Source organism: Adiantum capillus-veneris, chromosome 25 (genome assembly GCF_014529385.1).
Source record: "Adiantum capillus-veneris isolate H3 chromosome 25, ASM1452938v2, whole genome shotgun sequence".
NCBI lineage: Eukaryota > Viridiplantae > Streptophyta > Polypodiopsida > Polypodiales > Pteridaceae > Adiantum > Adiantum capillus-veneris.
Genome location: NC_140955.1, coordinates 88,325,819 through 88,336,508, shown reverse-complemented (window position 1 = coordinate 88,336,508; position 10,690 = coordinate 88,325,819). Strand labels below are relative to the sequence as shown.

Genomic DNA, 10,690 nt, shown 5'->3' with positions numbered 1-10,690 from the left:
ATGCAAAGACTAGGAAGGGGGGAATCTTGGTAGTCGAACCAGATGGGTGCCTTGCTAGTTGACCCCTTCTTCATAAGCCCTAAAATTTTGAATATCCATATTTATTTTTTCAAAAAGCCTTGTAATTATGAGAGAGCCTCTAATCTTAATCAAATATATGATGAGTTTGTCTATGCAAAATCTTGATTGTAAAGTCTGTAATTGGTTATGAGCCTTGTAAAACCGGCAAATGGCCAAGAAACCCTAATTTTAAAGTTCATTTTGTAAGTGGGAAAGGACGAATCATTATTACAAGGTTTTCAGTTTTGAGCATACAACTGAGAGCGGCAACTCTCACGTGCTTTGTAATCATTATACCTTGAGCTCTGGTAATCACATTCTGATGTGAAACTTGCATTGTGTTCCTTGTCAACTTCTCTTTCATTTAAGTGTAATCATTGTCAATTCTATTGTGCTTTGCTACTATGCAATAGAAAGCTAAATTGGCTATTTACAGTGCATTAATGGTTTTTCTGTTTTTGACATTTTGACCATAGGAGAGTGTTCCTAAGCCATAGGGCAACCTTTTTGGTATGTTATGTTGTAGTTTTCTAGACCTAATTCATGATGGATCCTAATTTTGGTACCTCATTAGATCGCAACCAAACTTTATAGGATTGTGCCTTGAAGCATTTTAGAACTTGTCCTAAAGTTTTGTAGCATTTAAACTCCGTTTGAGTACCGAAATGGTGTGACAACCTAGTGCAGTGAGGTAGGACATAGGCAAATTTTCCAGATTCAGAAGTGTTAGATTTTCTTGTGCAAGAGGTATTGTCATTCTATAGATTCATTTCTTGAGGTTAACATCCTCAAAGATTCTCTATGCCCCATCCGTGTCCCTTCCCTGAGTATTGACATTGTGTTAATGCTAGATAACTATGCTACAAACGCCCCTTTCGACGACCCGCTAACACAATGTGAGGAGTTTTGACCCATCTTTATCATGTACACCACAACCCTATGCTATAAATGTCCCTTGTGGAGACCTGCTAAGACAATGTAAGAAATTTTGATGCATCTTTATCATGACCCCCGGCAATGGCACCAATGTTGGCAGATTGTCATGATCGAATGATGTAGAGTAGCGAAAACTCAAACCAACATAAATTGTCAATCCGAGGTCGTAGCTGGCCCGACTAGTGCATGGAAACATAGAATGAAATGACCTAAGTAGTAATGCTCTGAGGAGAAAGGTGTCACACTCTCTATACAAGGTAGATCTAGCAAATAGCAAGAAACCTGCATGCAAGCTAACCAAGATTCCTAAAGGTCGTAGAGGACTCAAAATACTCCAAACTTGATAAAACTTGATATCCTAGCTAATAAGACCAAGGGGAACCCAAAAATGTGACCAAAACTCAATTGAATGGGATGAGAAACCGCGACCTCCGCCACTCTCCACCTACACCAAAAGTGATGAATGAGGGGTCCTATGGATCCTCTCTAGTCCTAGCTACCTCTATCCAAGCTTAGAAACAAGTTTAAACCATTAATTATCTCTAAAAGTTAAAATTAGTACATAGAGCAACCTCGAGGTAAAACCACTTGATGCGTCGTACATAACACTCAAACACAACACAAAAAACATGTACATGAAGCTAAGAGCATGTAGAAGTAACACTTGAAGTTTCATTGCAATGCCATGTCCGTACATGGAGATGTGAGAGCGCAATCATAGGCTGATATCGCACATATGCTCTTTTGTTTACGATAATTGATCTACCTTAATAATTACAACCTTTGGCTTATATACCTAGGGCTCTAAATTAGGTATTTGGTCTAAAAAGAGACAGTTATTACAGCAGTGTGTGCACCAAACTCTCTATCTTCTTTCATTACTACAAAAATTTCTCAGGATTAGGAGTTATAAAGCCTTCTTTAGGCAAAAAGGTGAAAAAATAATCAATGCACCTTCATTGACCAATCGAATTTGATGTGTGTTGGTCAACCGCTTCAACAAGCACCGTGCATAGAATTTTGTTTGTGCTCTCGGCTTGCCCATTTGCTTGAGGGTGGTATGGCATAAATTTTGAATGAAGCACCATAAACTCTTGCAATAGATGACCATTCATCTCGTTGAGGAAATGAGTCCCGGGATCGCTCACTATCTCAATCAAAAGCCCGCATCTCGTGAAGATGTTGTCATACAAGAACTGCGTTGTTGTTTTGGCCTCGTTCTTCTATGTTTCTTTGGCCTCTACCCATTTTGTTAAATAATTTGTGGCCACGATGATGTATTGAACATGCCGGTGGTGAAGTAGGTGCAACAAAGACTCTTTGCCATTTGGTGAAAACCCTAGCTTCCATCATTGGTCTCAACGGCTTTTCATCACGTCGCATCGATACTTTTGTTTGTTGGTAGGCATCAAATCATTTGACATATTTCTCTACATCCATGAACATAGTAGGCCACCAGATTCCTACAAGGAGTATTGACTTTGCGGTTTTATCAGTCAGAAAGTGGCCTCCTACCGGGCCGGCATGTGCTTGCTCAAATATTGGTAAGTACTTGTGCATCATGGTACATATGTGCAACTTTCCATCTATCCCTCTTCATCACCTGTTCCTGCAAGGCGAGAGTGCCTTGGAGAAGCAAAGAAAGAGTGGCAAATGCATGTGTCAATTTATTGGACACTCTATATGCACATGAGAGATTTGTTCAAGAAAAGCATGCGGTGTGAGAAATGGATTTGATGGGTACCTTAAGGAAAGAACATATCACATGTGACATCCAATGACATCTCAATAGCTTTCACTTTTCCTAGAAGGGTTTTTGATGTAGAAGTTTCTCCACTCATTCCTCACCGTGCTTAGTGTGTAAGTTTCTTTTGAACTTCTTCCTTCTATTCTCATGACTTAAATTGATATAGACTTTGACTCTTATGCTCACCTATACCATCATGAGTGAAACAATGTAATTATGCTCAACTCTTCCATATTGAGTGGTACCTATGATAGCTAAGACTCTTAGACCATAGAAAATATTTCTTGAAGCTCTGGGACAAATGCTTTGCTCATTTAGTTGCTCAACTACCCGACTCTAACTTTTTATGCTTTGAATTTTTAATGGCGACTTGACTTACCTGTTTCAAGACCAAAATCCCATTGAGGTGTTGGAGATTTAGGCCTGTACCATTGTGTTGGTCTTTAGATGCCACCATTTTGTCCAACAATTGACATATTTTATATTTTCTTGATTGTTTAACAGTGAGGTCTACTCTTCAAAGCTCTTCTTGTTCGTACTGATGTCCTCATCTACATAGAGTTGTGGCTTCAGAGGCTTTCTTTTTGGTGGCCTAGTAATTTTGGATATTGTTATGGCCCTTTTAGGGTTCCGTTGGGTTGCTTGGAGTCAACTCCTAACTTTTTACACTTTTCTCTTGATTTGACTCCATATTTGGTTTCCTTGTTTGATTTCTGACATGTAGAGTACCCACATGCCATACTTTTGTCCATTGACTAACTTCTATGCTTTAGAAAGTAAAAAGACTCTTAGGGTGGCAACAATTGTAGTTGTTGCCAACTCTATTAGGATTTTGTTTTGGTCATATATCTTGTATATTCAGCTCATGCTCTTTCCATCTAGGCTATTCTTGATGAATTTGAAGCTCAAAATCTTCAAATCTAGGCCAAAAATTGTCGGCTCCTATCAGATAACTGGGATTTTAGGGGTGGTTTTTTACTCCAACCAATTTTTACCAAATTGAAAACTATATTTGGGATCCTCATTGAATTTCTGATCTTTAGAGTATCCACATGCCATACTTTTATCCACTATATTGACCTCTATGTTTGAAAAGACAAAAGACTGTAGGTGTGGCGCCAATTGCGGTTGCTGCCAATTGTGGTGAAACGGGGTTAAAGTGGTATGGTTGGGTTCCTCTTGATGAGTAGAGTCCGATTATGAGGGATTTGGGTTCCTCTTGATGAGTAGAGTCCGATTTGTATGACTTGTTTTATCAGGGATTTGGACATTATACATTACTTTCTTTGTTGTGAAACAAGCTTTCAGCTAGTTATGGTTCGATGATGAATTTCCATTCATCTTTGAATCATGTTTGTTCTATCCATGAGAAAATTCATGCATCACACTCCTTTTTAGGTTTTCACATCAGTTTTGGCAAAAAATGTTGCGGTTTTGCATATTTTGATGAAACTTGAAATCCAGGATGCTTATTGCATGGTTTATTTTTAGGATAGCTTCATCTCATTGCCATTGAGCTAAAATTCTTCAAAAAACCATTCTTTTTTAGCTATTTCAACCCGTTTTTAGCTAGTGCTCTAAGTTTACTATTTTTGTTCATGTGACCTGTTTGCTCATCCACTTGACTAGGGCTATCTACGGGTATCAATTTCCTGAGTTTTGGAGTTAGGTGGCACCAATCATGGTTGCTACCACTTGGAACTTTGGCGAGCTATGACCATATCTTTGGGTTCTTCGCTCTTTTCTGGTCATTTTGGTACTATGCATGCTTCATTCGGACACCTCATGTGTATGTAATGATCAAAAGTCTTTGTGAGGTGTCTTGGAGTCAATACCATGCAGGTTTTCTATTCCAACTTTTGGACTCCATATACTCCATATATTGTGTTGTGATCATCTCCTTGATGTCCAACATAGTGATGCCCATATGTTGATCTCTGTTTCTTTGCTTCCGAGCTTTTCCTATGCATTCACTTTATCTCCAAGTCCATCATTTGGCTTTGTGTATCTTTGTCTACTCCATGTTCTCTATTCTTCTTCTTCTTTCATGTGGACGGAATCTGACTTTAACTATTTCTGAATCCAAATGAACTCCTGACCTCTTTGTGCTTGAATCAACAACTTTGGAACCCAAATCTGAGTTGTGGAAGCTTGCAACTTTGCGACTTTATTCACCGTTCTTTCATACTTCTAGTGTTTCCCTTTTGGTGTTGGATCTTGTGATTTTTCGTCGGAGATCTCTATTTTCTTGATCCATACCTGATTTTGGCCAAGCTAGCTCTTTGGTATCCAGATTTGTCAAACTTTTTGGCTTTGACTTGCTGTTCTTTGATGTTGACCTTCCACGATTGTTATGGAAGCTACTAGTGATGGTGATGATCTGAGTTCTTGATAAGGGATGCCATAAGAATCACCACTGCCAATACTATCCTCATTGATGTTGAATTGTGAGGTCATGGCAGAAGTCTTTGATAAGGGAAACCATAAGATTACTCGTTGTTGCTTTCTCTCGAGTTTCTATCATCATCAAGGTTGATATCCAGTGCTTTTCCTTTGTGGTTTGGCTGGTTATGGAAAGTTACTATTCGTTTGCTCTTAGATTGCTGTTTATGGAAGGACTTTTCTAATGGGGGAGGGCATTTGCTTGCAATACCCTAAATCCCAATAAGAACAACAATAACAAGATAATGACATTGCTTGCATTACCTCAAATCCCAATAAGATAATGACATGACAAACACAATATTTTCCCCATAACTGAACAACATATAGATTGATCCTTGATTTGAGATATGAAACATCAACAATAACAAGATAATGACATGACAAACACAATATTTTCCCCATAATTGAACAACATATAGATTGATCCTTGATTCGAGATATGAAACATAATCCCAAATCAACGCATCATGATTGTGGGTGAAAAAACCCTTGCGGGGACAAGGGAAAAACCCACAATCTCCATATGTTGCTTGTTGTTGCATTGAAAAAATACTATCTCAAACAATACACAGAGTCAAGTCACAAAAATAATTGTCCACCTATGAAAGTAGCTTATCTACTAGTTTTTCTCCTCAGGAGGAGGACCACAAAATTTCTTCTCTAAACACTCAGAGAAGACAAAGAAATCACCCTCTAGCATTAGACAGTGACGGATCTCCTTTGTGCAAGCAAGCCCCAAGCCACCACACCCAGCAAAGATGTCCATAACATGGTCGTCCTCATATGTGAATGTTTCTAGAAATTAACTGTTTCAAACATAATAATCAAAATTTAACGACAAGAGCTTGCTTATAACTATCAAGATGAGTGTGCTGATTCACAAAGGTTCATGGCTAGAAAGTTACCTGTAAAAAGTCTCAATACGCTCTGCTCCCCCTCGAATCAAATCTCTAGCTATCCTTGTATAATTGTTAGATGAATGAGGTGGAGACTCTGTGAGGTAGCTTCTTGAGGCTGGAAAGCACTCAAGAGAAACATCCTCCCCAGCCTTTCTATCATAATTAGGTGTAATGCTTTGAGCATTCTTGCGATAAAACAAACCAAGAGTGAGATCCATCAACTATGTAAGGAGAAAAACAATCACTTAAAGAGAAGAATTCTAAATGTCATGCACAAGCTTCACATAGAGAAGGAAACCTCACCTGCTCACCAGTCTCTGGATGCAAGTATCCCCCATCACACATCAAAGTCCACGAGCGATGGATCTGCAAACTAACTCTATTATCTTGCATAGCAAGATCCCCCAAATGTTGCACAAGAGACAAAGTCACCAAGAAACCCTCGTCTGCCAAGTGAACATCAACAATTTCCATGACACCACTCGCCAAGGCAGTGGAAAAGTGGTTCCACTCAGGAACAACTTTTACATTACCTACACACTCAAGTTAACACGAAAAATTACATCATAACATATATGCATAGTATAACAAACACGAAGCCATAAAAAAAGCTCACCTATAGTGTGATTGTGAATATCATCAACTAGCATGGATGTAGGGAAGTCTGCAAATATCAACCTTGCCACATATTGGGAGATTTCTCCCTTCAATGAATACTCACACCCATCATAGATTGGTGTTTTATTGAACCACATTTCAATACTAACACAAACAAAAGGATCATGGTAAGAGTAAATTATGGTAAGTTAACTTTTTAGAGAAATATGAAAGTCTTACCTATGCCATTCTAGGTCATCAATTGCTTCCACATCCAACAACAAAGCATCCACACATGTAATAAACTCCTCTCCTAAACATGACAATGCAATTTTCAATTGCTTAGAATCTCAAAGAATGCTTAGAAAATCGTAGGAGTGTCAACGGTTAATGCAAGCAATAATTAGAGTAATAAAGAGCAAATAAACAAGCAAAAAACATCTACATGTGGTGCATTTTGTTGGCATCCTCTCATGTAGTGAACAACTCATAATAGTCTCAGAGAAGCAAGACTTTGATGCTAGGGTGGATCCTTTTGGTGGAAGAGAAAATGGAAAGCTCTCCTCCTCACCACATCACCATCTACAGGTACACATTGGGAGGATTTTTCTATACTTTTTTTACCTTTCCTTCCACGCGAAGGTGGCTTGGTGGATGGCTCAATGTGTGTAGCTTGGGGTGGGATAACACCGTCATTAGAGATGAGACTCTCTTTCAAAAAACCTTTCCATACAAAAGTTCACAAAAAAAAAGATCAACAAAATTCAGATTTAAACAAATCATATTAGTTTATACAAGAGATTGCGCTTCACTTACGAGCATGAATTTCTTTCTCACTCTTTGGGATAACACCTAGGGGATACTCCAACCACCATGGACAGTGAGAGCACTCCCAAGGTGTAATACCCTTTTCCAAGAGTGTTTACGAGAACATAGTATTCTCATCCTCTTTATCTAACCATTCTTGTACATCCTCCGGCATAGAATCTATCATCCTCAGCCGCATACAATTCAATAGCCATCTAAATGAAAAATCAATATAAAGAAGAGACAATAAAATACATCGTGAAGCAAAATTAGTATTTAAACAATTCAATACCTGTACACAAGACGTTTGCTTGCATGCATCACTTGGGGTAAAGAGGCATAATGTGAAGCACTCTTCATGTTTTCCAAAACATGAGTATAAGCCAATGAAACATGTGTCTTCCTAGATTCCTTAAAAAAGACCTCAAATGTTTTAGGCAACATAGGCCCCTCCACCTCAAACTTAGCAATAATAATTGTTGCTTTGCCAAACACTCCTTGCCCATAGGTCTCTTGCCCCATGTAGTCTCTAAGTTTCTTATAGTCTGCAAAATGACCTCCCTTGGAGACCTTAACTTTGGTCAAAATCATCATGTGAAGAAGTTCTTTGCATCTATTGAACAAATTTATAATTTTCAATCCAAAAAGTTCATGTACTGATTACAATGCACATTAAAATGACAAATCAAAGTTTAAGATGAAATGAAACAAAGCTCTCTATTGTGATCTTTGCAGTGCACAAGCTGTATAATTTATCCCTGAGTGATTCCTACCATTGTTTTGTCACACCAATCCTTGTCAAATAGCATAGTAAAAAAATGTTTACCATGTGCAGGATTTGCAATAGAAAGGTACTTATATCCGCTATCTCTCATTTTTTCTTCTTCCTTCTTTAAAGCTTCATTCATCTTCTTTTTGAAATCCTCTCCAAGAAGACCTAAAGTTCTAAGTCTTCTCTTCTCATCAGCCAAAAAGGATTCCCATCTCCCCTTCAAAGCAACACAATTAGAGGCATTAGCAACACAATGCAAACAAATCCATGACTACATTGGCTTCCCACACGGGAACCAAAAACTTTATCCATAACTTGCCACCTGTACAAGGCTTCCCACATGGGAATTTAGGGCATTATTCAAATCGTAACCCAATCCATTACTTGGCACCTTTGAATAGACTTCCCACATAAAAATTGAAGGCGTATTTGAAAACATGGACTCATGTGTATTTTGTAACCTTGAACTAAGGCTCCCTCAAGATAGTTGAAGACATACTCATTCTCAAAGTAGCTACAATTTAATTTTTTTAACATAATCGTTATATTTATTATCCCAAACAAATTGAGCATGGCATACCTTCCAAACAAGTTGAGCAATCAAAATGCACGGCATTGAGTACCATGGCATAATCCCTTGGTTATGTCTAGCCTCCAATTTAAGCTCAACCTCCATCCAAGATTTTTGCTCTAGAGTTAGATATTCCATTATGCTCAATTTGTTTGCAATACCAAACTTCTGAAACATAAATACTTCATGTGCCAAGTTGGGTGGAGCTGTAGTTTGCGAGATTCTAAAAGCAAATGTTGACGGGTAAGCAAATGGAAAAACATATTACAACAAGAGAATTGAACAACAATCAACCAACTAATTCTTACTCGTTTATTATATCAAGACTCAAAATCAACTCTGCTTCCTTCTTTTTATCTATCTCAATAAATTCACAACGAACTTGCACATGATATTTTTCATCCTCAGAGTGCTCTACAAAAGAAACATCATCCAAATTGAATTTTCAAGTGCAACAATGTATATCTAAACTCAAACACAAAATAAAAGAAGCACTTGCCTTCTTCAATTTGTCACATCCAAGTTTTCAACCTGTGGTTACCATCCCACAAAAAAAAAGTTTGCCTCGAAGATCTACCCAATCACCCACAAGATTCTTTTCAAATTCTGCATTAAGCCTTTTCCATATTGGATCCCACTTCTCAATCATATCTTCTGTCAGATGTTTTGTTTCTCCATGTTGTCCTTTAAGTGAAACAATAAAAGAACCCATTGAAGAGACATAGCCAGCCCTATCAAACATGGATGTCAACTAAGGTGCATTTGAAATTGCACATCGAAGAGCATCTGTAGCTATTAATCTACATAAGGGAACAAAAGGGGGCTCTGACTTTCTTTTGATATGAAATTGACTTATGACTTCATTCATCAACCCAAGAGACACATTCTCCCCAAAAACCTTGTTATGCTTTGAAAAGTCGTCTTCTTCGTCTTGGTTATTTCTCTCTGTGTGGGTAGTTTGTGGGTTGAGAGCAAAAGATGGACCAATAGTATTTGGAGTGATAGCATTGCTATTAGAAGCTCCCCATCTATAGATCTGTCCAAGGACCACGATTCATCGTCAACATACACACATTGATTTCTTCTCTTCACAGAATTCTTTGGCGGACACATTGGTAGAATCCTTGAGGAGCCATCCTCAAGTATAACTTGCCTTCCTTGAACAGTCCCAGACCGTAGAGTCCCCCCTGAACAATTCGCTTCTCATTTTTTCATGGAGCGTTTGGGGGCCATGAGGAGAATCTTAAACCTGTATTTTAAAAAAATCAATAGCATAATCAATAATTAGTCTAGAACTATCAACTCTTTTATAAAATACTATAAGTGAAAAAAAGACAGAACAAATGTATAAATGCTATGATTTGAGAGAGAGAGAGAGAGAGAGAGAGATATTTGACCTTCTCCTAAAAACTAAGCATAGGATAAATACCTTAGATTTTTGCATAAATCAAGGTGGTTTCAATGCCATAGGGTAAACGTGTCAAAATATGTCAAAAACTAGTAACATGTCAAAACCTATCAAAACTTATTTACAATTGACTCAAGACTTACTATGTGGCAAAGCTGAGAAAATAGAAGCAAAATAGACACATTTAAGATATAACTTGCAAGTGAGTGGCATCTCCAACAATGCTCTCACATGCAACATAAACAATAGTTCAAGGAAAGCACATTCATTGACAAACATCTCCAAGCATGCTCTACATTTAAGGAAACTTCTGGCTCCTATATCTCAGATGGCATAAACCAAAACCAGATGCTACAACTGTACATTTGCTAGAAATACATGGACTGCTATCACCCACATCTACATTCTGGGTCTTGCGCAACAAAGCCAAGAGTTTGGACCATAAATT

General features: G+C 38.0%; 1 pseudogene; it reads right to left on the bottom strand.

Moving 5' to 3' along the window:
- Positions 1 to 5,820: 5,820 nt before the first annotated feature.
- Positions 5,821 to 10,067, bottom strand: LOC147425233 (uncharacterized; annotated as a pseudogene).
- Between the last annotated feature and the right edge of the window lie 623 nt (positions 10,068 to 10,690).